This window comes from Hylobates moloch, unplaced genomic scaffold (assembly GCF_009828535.3).
Source record: "Hylobates moloch isolate HMO894 unplaced genomic scaffold, HMol_V3 SCAFFOLD_5, whole genome shotgun sequence".
Lineage (NCBI taxonomy): Eukaryota > Metazoa > Chordata > Mammalia > Primates > Hylobatidae > Hylobates > Hylobates moloch.
In genome coordinates, this window is record NW_026652280.1 from 147412891 (window position 1) to 147423205 (window position 10315).

At 37.0% G+C, this 10315-nt stretch overlaps 1 pseudogene; it reads right to left on the reverse strand.

Moving 5' to 3' along the window:
* Positions 1-4722: 4722 nt before the first annotated feature.
* LOC116468396 (SNW domain-containing protein 1-like) lies at positions 4723-6195 on the reverse strand (annotated as a pseudogene).
* Between the last annotated feature and the right edge of the window lie 4120 nt (positions 6196-10315).

Consider the following 10315-nt stretch of genomic DNA (forward strand, 5'->3'; position numbering starts at 1 on the left):
ATCAGAGTGAACAGGCAACCTACAAAATGGGAGAACATTTTCGCAACCTACTCATCTGACAAAGGGCTAATATCCAGAATCTACAATGAACTCAAACAAATTTACAAGAAAAAAACAAACAACTCCATCAAAAAGTGGGCAAAGGACATGAACAGACACTTCTCAAAAGAAGACATTTATGCAGCCAAAAAACACATGCAAAAATGCTCATCATCACTGGCCATCAGAGAAATGCAAATCAAAACCACAGTGAGATACCATCTCACACCAGTTAGAGTGGCCATCATTAAAAAGTCAGGAAACAACAGGTGCTGGAGAGGATGTGGGGAAATAGGAACACTTCTACACTGTTGGTGGGACTGTCAACTAGTTCAACCATTGTGGAAGTCAGTGTGGCAATTCCTCAGGGATCTAGAACTAGAAAGACCATTTGACCCAGCCATCCCATTACCGGGTATATACCCAAAGGACTATAAATCATGCTGCTATAAAGACACATGCACACGTATGTTTATTGCGGCACTATTCACAATAGCAAAGACTTGGAACCAACCCAAATGTCCAACAATGATAGACTGGATTAAGAAAATGTAACACTATCTCCCTGATGGTAGTGAGTTCTCACTCAGTTACTCCAGGAGAAATACGGTTGTTTTAAAGAATCTGGGACCTGCTTTGTCTCTCTCTTGCTCCTGCAACAGAAGAACGGACTAACACAATATATGTTAGAATTTGATAAATAGCTGAAGAGTTTTAAAGAGCTATAGAGTAGAATAGCTCTTTTAGCCATGGCTGGAGTGGCTCGGACACAGGACACCAAGCCCCTAGACTGCACAGAGTACGGGGGCCCTGGGCCTGTCCCACAAAACCATTTTTTCTCCTAGGCCTCTGGGCCTGGATGGGAGCAACTGCCACAAAGGTCTCTGGCATGCCCTGGAGACATTTTCCTCATTGTCTTGGTAATTACTCTTCAGCTCCTTGTTACTTATCCAAATATCTGCAGCCAGCTTGAATTTCTCCCCAGAAAATGGGTTTTTGTTTTTAATTTCATCATTAGGCTTCAAATTTTTCAAACTTATGCTCTGCTTCCTTTCAAATGCTTTGACGCCTAGAAATTTCTTCCCCCATGTACCCCAAATCATCTCTTTCAAGTTCAAAGTTCCACATATCTCTAGGGCAAGGGCAAAATGCCACCAGTCTCTTTGCATAGCAAGAGTGACGTTTACTCCGGTTCCCAACAGGTTCCTCATCTCCATATGAGGCCACCTCAGCCTGGACCTTATTGTCCATATCACTAGCAGCATTATGGTCAAAGCCATTCAATAAGTCTCTAGCTGGGAAGTTCCAAACTTTCCCACACCTTCCTGTCTTCTGAGCCCTCCAAGTCTCTAGGAAGTTCCAAACTGTCCCCATTTTCCTGTCTTCTTCTGAGCCCTCCAAACTGTTCTACCCCTTGCCTATATTACCCAGCTCCAAAGTCGCTTCCACATTTTGAGGTATCTTTACAGCAGTCCCCCACTCCTGGTACCAATTTACTGTATTAGTCTGTTCTCACACTGCTAATAAAGACAAACCTGAGACTGGGTAATTTATAAAGGAAAGAGGCTTAATGGACTCACAGTTCCACATGGCTGGGGAAGCCTCACAATGGTAGCAGAAGGCCAAAAAGGAGCAAAGTCATGTCATACTTGGCAGCAGGCAAGAGAGCATGCAAGGGAACCTCCCTTTATAAAACCATCAGATCTCATGAGGCTTATTCACTATCATGAGAACAGCATGGGAAAAACCCATCCCCATGATTCAGTTACCTCCCACCGGGTTCCTTCCATAACGTGAGGATTATGGGAGCTACAATCAAGATGAGATTTGGATGCCATATGAGAGGGCAAAGGAAAAAAAAGAATTTAAAGATGATTCAAAGGTTCTGAGGCTGCTTGGCTGGAGAAATACTTATTCATTAATTGTGCTTTCCTCCCTACTTCACATTTAAATATTCTTTTTGACATAGCTCAAGTCCTACCATCTCTGTGAAGCCTCCTTTGATGACTTTGTCTAATTCCTTTTGCCCTGATGGTCTCTACATCCCAGCTAGTACATTATAAGCACCTTATTCTTTAATTATAATTAAATTAGGATATTATCACTTCATAATGTAATGTTCTATTTAATACAGTTAAGTGTACATCTGACTTGGCCACAAATCTTTGTCTTGTTTTCCAAATAAATAGGAAAGTCCTTTGAGGATACAGACTATATTGTACATTATCCAACATAGCAGTTAGAATTTATTAAATGTCAAATAAGTAATTAGTAATCAATTCACGGGCCAAAGGAAGATCCTTAAATTTTCCCGCTGGAAAATTAAATAGCAGATTGAAAAGCGTTTTTCCACCCCTTATTCAAAGGTGTTAACAAAAAACACTTCTAGATTCCTAGACTTTTCTTGAATTGTGATTGACCATAGCACTGCCAGAATCAAAATAGAAACAAGTGCTTCCTGCTCAATAATATTATTTATAGACAAGTTTGTTATAGCAAAAGTAATGCGTATTAGCTAATAAATATCTGTATTTATATATAATGAGCAATATTTAACTGAAGTTTTCACAGTGATCCTTATAAACCCTTGTTAACAGATAATTTGCCATAAAGTATTTTAGTATATTCACATATGAGACTATTGAAGACAAAGAAAAAATTATTATAAAATCTGGGAAAAAATGTGAAAAATGTAAATAAATAAATAAAATGATACATATCTTGCATAACAAACAATATTATTTCCAAAATACGTGAATGAGTTTGGAAAGTGAGACATTTGCTGTTCATTGGCAAGAGTGCTATATAGTTAGAGTTAACATTAATACCATAGGGTTTAAGAATATTCTGCTACTCAGTATATTGATGTTTAATCTTCTACTAACATGACAAATTGTTGAAAACAGACTGGAATTCAACTTCCTGGTAATAGCCTTCCATTTCTAATTAAAGGACGTTAGAAGATCAAATATTATAATAAATGCACTGTGACTTTTATCTTATTCTTTTAAAAATTAACATAAGTATAGATAAAATTAGAAACTTGATACTGATTATTTTTACATATTGTTTTTGTTTTACTTTTTGTTTTACTCTAACTTTCAGAAACGAGAGTTAAACCCAAGGTGGAAGAGTCTTACTGGGAGGTGGAGAATGGCTTCTACAAAATCATAATAAAAAGTCTACCTAATCAGTGAAATTTAGTAAAGTCTCTTTCGTCTATTCTCAAACTATACTATTACCTGAGATAATCAACTGTATGATATCATTTCCATATTCAGCCCATGACTATTTAAAAAGCGATTTCAGTCATTATGTGAATTTTCCATTTGTTTTAATACAAATTCCAAAGGCAGCTTTAAAATTATTAGGAATTGTTCTTTACAACATGATTGTGAGTTTGTTTATAGAAAAGGGGATTTTACAAATTTTATTTAGAAAACAAACTTCTCAGAAACTGAGAATTTATTGGCAGAAACAGAGCATTTATCATCATTCCCACCTTGAAATATTACACGAATTCTTAGATGATAGAAATGGCAATTAAGGGAGCTGGGCCTGGACTGATAACGATGGGGAGTAGTCAAAAATATCAGCTATTTCACCTGCTTTTAATCAAGGTTTTCTCTGGTCCTGAACTCCTGAGTCTATTTTCCAGGTAATTGCTGTGTTGTGGAGTTCTGTCCTCTTCCTCCACTAATATCCATGTTTAATACATCTACATCATAATCATCTTGAGTTAGTTGCTCAAAATGAATTTAGACCCAGACAAATGAAATAAGTTTTCACTTCCTGATCATTGTTAGGTGAGAAGATCCTGACCTAATACCTAATAGCAACTCCTTTTCTTCTAACTTGTTTTTATTGTCTTACATATTTCCATTTTGTGTGTAAAAGATATTCCATACACCATAATTGTCTAGCATTCTAGTTACATATCCATAAAGAATGCACATGAACAAAATATCCCAAATTGACTTGCATTGCTTGAATCTAATTAGAGTCTAACCAATTGAAGTAATTACATAATATACTAAGTCAGATGAATTAAGTGCTGCTTCAGAATTGCACATTGCTTTTATGAAAGCTTATTTTTGTTTCTAATCTACATAGAAATAAGGTTGCCAGATTTAGTAAATAAAAATATAGGACACCTAGATAAATTTGAATTTCAGACGAACAAATATTTTTTATATGTCCCAAATATTGTATATCTCATTTTTTTGTCTAAAGATTTTTATTTAAATCAAATAGTTGCACCAAGCAAGAGCTTGCTTTGCCCACTCCAAATTAAAACAGAGCACAATAGGGACAAAATTTATTTGGCAGGACTGTTATAATATGTGAACACCCTCCTTTACTCATATGCAGCTGTTCTCACACAAAATATTAACCCCAAACTATTAATGTCACACAAAAGGAGGTAGTCTTGATTTTGTATGTGGGGCAGCATGTTCTATAAATGCCGAAAGGTGGGAGAAGCACAAACACAATCCACTCTTTAAAAAAAATACTTCAAAGTAGAATTTTCTGTCCCCTCCATTCTCCAGTAAAAAAGTAGTGCTGGGATCTGGCACCCAGATTTGTTTTTTATCCTGACCATTTACGAAGCGTTCCCCCCTATGACTTGCATCATTAGGATTATGGACAACAATAGTTTATTCATTTTGAAGAAAATCGTGTCTAGTCCTTCCTCCTCTTCTTGCCTTCATGCTCATATTCCATAGGGCAGCTGCTATCTGAGGGTCTTTTAGAGCCACCGTGCTCTTTCGCTTCTTCCAAAAACTTGCCCAAACCAAAAGGATCTTCCTCAAACTGAACTGGTCCTTCTCGGCCTCTCTGCTTACAGCCTGAACCAGAAAACTCATTGTCGGGAACAGATCTGTTGATCTTTATTCTGGCTTCTAGGTCATCGTCATATATGTCCTTGTCCAGATTTTTACTGGGCCTATAAATACTACGGGCCATATCTTTACCACCTCTCTCGGCTTGATCATAAACATTATAAATTTCATCTTCTCCACCTGCAAATCCACTGTCCATACCCTTGGATTGGTTGAGGAGCCTTTGGTCGTACTGACCTTCACTGGAAGTTCAAGGATAAGGAACACCGAGAGCAATGACTTCACTGATACCCGCATTTTTGTTTCTCTGAAGTTTCAACTTCTTATCAGGAGCTTCCCTGGAAAGATTCCGGTCATGCTGTCTCTCTTTTCGCCTGTCATGCCGGATTTCATTCCTCTCACGTGCCTCCCTATCCTCTCTTTCCACATGAGTTTTGATCCCAGCTCTTCTCTCCCTGGCTTTCTGGGCCATTTCTCTAAGTTTCTCTTCATATTTTCCCTTTTCTTTCTGAGCCATTTTTCTTTCTACTCGGGCACGCATTTCCACAGCTTCACAAGCCTTCTGATCAGCAATGTAGAGGGCTTCGGCCAACGTGGCAACATTTTCTTTTATGTGTACTGTCTGTAGTCCTCTTCCATCGGCAGCCAGATGTTTGTCTAATGGAATTGCATAACCTTTGGATTTTTCCAGTTAGAAATACAAGGAGGAAACTTTCACTCTTGTTGTTCCCTTGCAATCATCTTTCGGCTAGGAGAATGCATGACAGGTACAGGAGGAGAAGGTGGTCCCCGGGGAATTTTCTTATTAATCTTGAACCTTGGAGGCTCCGTTGGATCTTTCTGCACTTCTACCATCCGACTAACCTTCTGTTGAGCTCCAGAGTTGAAAGTCACTGCTTGCCGAGATGGTGTGTGTCAGATGCACTGAGCAGGAGCTGGTTTGTCAGCTGCCTGAACTGGCATGACTACGGCGACCTTCTGTGGTACAGATTTTTATAAGGCTACTCTTGTCTTTTCTGTTATCTCTTTTATAGCTTCTTCATCAGGCCTTTGCGAGTCTGGATCATTTGCATTCATAACATCCTCTGGAACCAGGACAGTGTATTTGCTATCAATCACCTGGTCTTTTGACTGTCCCTGCCGAGTGATTACGTCATGTTTAATTTTTCCTTCAGAATCCACCTGAATGGCCAGCTCATTAGATATTTTTTTCTTTCGTCCCATATCCAGTGGATACTGAGCCACATGGATCTCTGGAAAAGCACCTCCATCTCCAAAATCCTCTAATAACCGAAGTGTCCAGCCTTTCCGGTATCCGTACGGGGAAAGTTCTTTTCCGGAAAAGACAAATGAAGTCTGCCATGATCTCTGGGATCTTGTCTTTTCTTCAGCCTCGAGCTGGTCCTGAGATAACTGAGTAGGTGCAGGTGCTTTTATCTGGCAACGCTATATAAGAAGCACCTCAATTTGTCAAAGAAATACATTTTTGAAGTTTTCAAACCCAGTGCCACTTGTCTAAAGCAAATGTTTAAGTCCACATTGTGAAGAGCATAATTAATCCATTTAAAGAACTTCTTACTATTATGAAGCTGGTGGTTTAAATTTTCTTTTAAGTTGTTTTTTTAAACTTTTCTGGGCCTAATTATTAATATTTATTTGACAAATCCTGTGTTCTGGTGAAAGCTAGAAATGACAATAATCTAAAGAGCCTTTCAACTTAAATCTCTGACCTTAGGGTAAACTAGTCAAGTAGTTAATATTAGTAAGACTATTAACTTAGAAATGTTCATTAGATAATCTAAAAGCAAGCAGACATAACAACAGATGCCCAGATGGCTAGGGCAGGGGTCTAGGAAAGGTGCATATGCAAAATTGTTACCAAGAAAAAAAAACACAAACAAAATAGTAGACACTTTACATAGTGACGCCAACTTAACATTCATATGTTCAAAATGCCACCTTCCTACAATATTCAACTTACTACATCTCAGCCCAATAGAACAATCATTCTGTGCTGCTCACCTATAAGCATAAAATATTAATAATAGTCATTTATGAATTACAAAAACACACTGGACCTAACATATATTGACTGGGTGCTGATTTCATTAGATTAATCAAGTATTTGCTATCTTAAAAGACCCTACTGGCCCAAGCACAAAGCTTCTGAATGCTATGTCAGTGTGTGGAAAACCCACAGGAGTAATTAAGAGACTGTTCACAAGTTTAGTTTGGACAAATTCCATATACTGAATTTGGCAGCCAAGAACTAGCAATACTGGATTCATTTATAAATGAGAAAAGGAGAGTTTTAGCAGGGAAACTCATAGCTTTATTTCATTTATAAAAATAGGTATAAATTATAAACAATAGATTTACAAACTGAATCCAAAATAATATTCAAAAATATACCATGCCCAAGTTGGGCTTATCTTGGGAATACAAATATGCTTTTAGCATTGAAAATATATTAAAATTACACCAACAGATTAAGGGAAAAAATCCACAAGGTCATCTAAGAAACGTGGAAATGTTATAAAATTCAACATCTCTTGTGTACAGTAACAACAGGAAACTAAGAAGAGAGGCATTTGCTTAGCCTGATAAAAGATAGGTATCAAAGTATATCACAAATATCCTCTTAGTGGCAAAACATTAAATGTGTTCCCTTCAAAATCAGGAATAAATTAAGGATTGCAAACAATTGCTACTTTTATTGAGGATCCTTTCCAATATAGTAAGAAAAATTAAATTAAAGGTATAATTATTTGAAGAATATTTAAAAGAAGAAAAATGGGTGCTATTCATAGATGACATGATTGACCACATGAAATATGCAAAATTATTTACAGACAAATTTATAGAAATAATGAGAATTCAGTATGGTGGCTTGCCATAAGATTCCTATTCAACAATAGGTGGTATCTCAATACGCAAGGAAGAAACAAACAACGGTTAAAGCAGAGGGAGAAAGAAAAGAGGGTGAGCAAAAAAACTATTTACAATAACAGAGACAAAGAGTGTAGAAATATGGGTATAGAAAATGTAAACCTTGTTGAAAGATATTAAAGATCTAAATAAACAGAGGGATATTCTGTGCTCAAGAATATAAAGACGCAATATGTTAAAAGTATGTATATGTGTATATATATATATATATACTCTCCTCAATTTCTACCACTGCCCTTTTTATTCCCCTTTTATTACCCTAGCCTAACGCACTAGCATCTTTCACATTTTTTCTAATTTTCTCCCTGCTGGTCTCCATACTTCTACCCATGGCCTCAGAACATGTCAATCTTGTGCTCAGAATTCCTCAATAGATTCACATTTCACCAAGTAACTGCTAAAATCCTTAAAACTGCCTGCAAGATGCTAGAGGAACTGGCCCCATAATTACCTGTCAATCACGTCTCCTGTCACTCTCTTCTCATTCACTTTGCTCCTAACATAACGGCTTCCTAGCTATTCCTCAAACACACCAGGATCCTTCCTGCTCTAGCTGTTTCCTCTACGTCACTAAAGCCTTTGTCTACTTCATGTCTTTGCTAAAATTATTTCTCAGAGAAGTTGATGTAATCTGGATATTTGTCCTTACCCAAATCTCATGTTGAAATGTAATCCCCAGTGTTGGAAGTGGGGCTTGGTGGGAAGTGTTTGGATCATCTGGTGGATCTCCCATGAGTGGCTTGGGCCATCCCTTGGTGTTAAGTGAGCTCTCACTCTGAGTTCACAAGAGATCTAGTAGTCAAAAAGTATGTGGCATCTACGCCCAACCTCACCCACTCCACTTTCTTCCTCACAAGAGCTCCTGCTCTGGCCATGCGATATGTCTGTTCCCGCTTTACCTTCTGCCATGATTAGAAGCTCCCTTAGGCCTCCCCAGAAACAGATGTCAGTACTATGCTTCCTGTACAGCCTGCAGAACCATGGACCAATTAAACTGGTTTTCTTTATAAATTACTCAGTCTCGGGTATTTCTTTATAGCAATGCAAGAATGGCTTACTACAAGAGTCAACTCTATTACATTTAAAATTTCGACTGGTTCTCTGCTATGGGAGTCCTATCTCACTTTATTTTTCTCAGTGACATTTGTTCCTTCTTATGTACTATATAATTCACTTATTTATTATGTTTATTTTCGGTCTCTGCCCTATTTGAACTTAATCTTCATGAGAGCAGGGACTTCTTTTATTATTGTTAAATCTACAGCATAATTAGCAGTTGCTGGAACATATGTATGGCAGACATACCTGACAGCAATAACTTAAATGAAGGACACCAAGAACGACTCTGCATGGTAGACACACTGATAGCCGTAACTTAAGCATCCCCTGAGAATACGGATGCACCTAAACTATATAAACTTTAGACTTTTTACAAATGGTACAAAACTGCATCTTTTCACAAACGGTTCTCCTGTCTAGGCTGTCACCACTGGACTGCCTTATATGTAAGTTCCCTTGATAAACCTTATGTCTCATTCTCTGGCTTTGGGCCTCTTCTTCAGTCTCTCAGACATAGCATCCTCTCATTAGAGTCAATACAGGTCTGGCAGGTCGAGATAGTAGGCACTCAAAAAATGTTTGTTAAATGTGCAATAAATGACATGTAATTTAGACTATAATGAGATAGGGACTATTAATTAATAAAATCATTTTGAAATTATTATGTATACTCCCTAGAGTGGAAAAAAATTAAGAAATATCATAATCTGAGGAGAATGCGAATCATCAGAAATTCATACAAATTGCTGCCAAGATTGCAAATTTGGACATTTTTTGGAAAACCTGTTGATATTATTTCACAAAGTTAAACATTCATGTGCCTTTCAAACCAATAATTCTACCTTTATGTAGGAACCCTAGAAAAACTTATATCTGTGCTTATGATACATGCAAGAATATTCATAAGGGTATGATTAATAATAAAATATGGAAGCTACAAAGATGTACTCTGACAAAGGAACAAATAAATTAATGGTGTTATATTTACTCAATTAAATATGAGAAAGTAGTTAAAGTGAATGAAACACAACTATTTGTAGAACTATGGATGCATCTTAAGATGTTAAACAGAAAAGTCCTATAAGACTGCAGAAGATATGAAACTATTTTTATAAATCTCAACAGAAATAATCTTAGGTTATACTTGACTTTGGCTTACATGCATATGTCAAAAAAGCTACACATATGTGTTTGTGTGTCTATGTGCATGTGTGTGTGTGTGTGTGTGTGTGTGTAAATAAATAACTACAGTAGTTTTCTCTGGTGGAAACGGAGGAGGATGGGCATGCAAAGTGTATATGGGTAGATGAAAGTCATGTTAACATTTTAGTTCTTGAGTTGGTTGATTGGTTCACCAATGTTTATTATTTATTTTTCTAACATATATTATAGATATACACACACATTGTAAATATATCAAATTT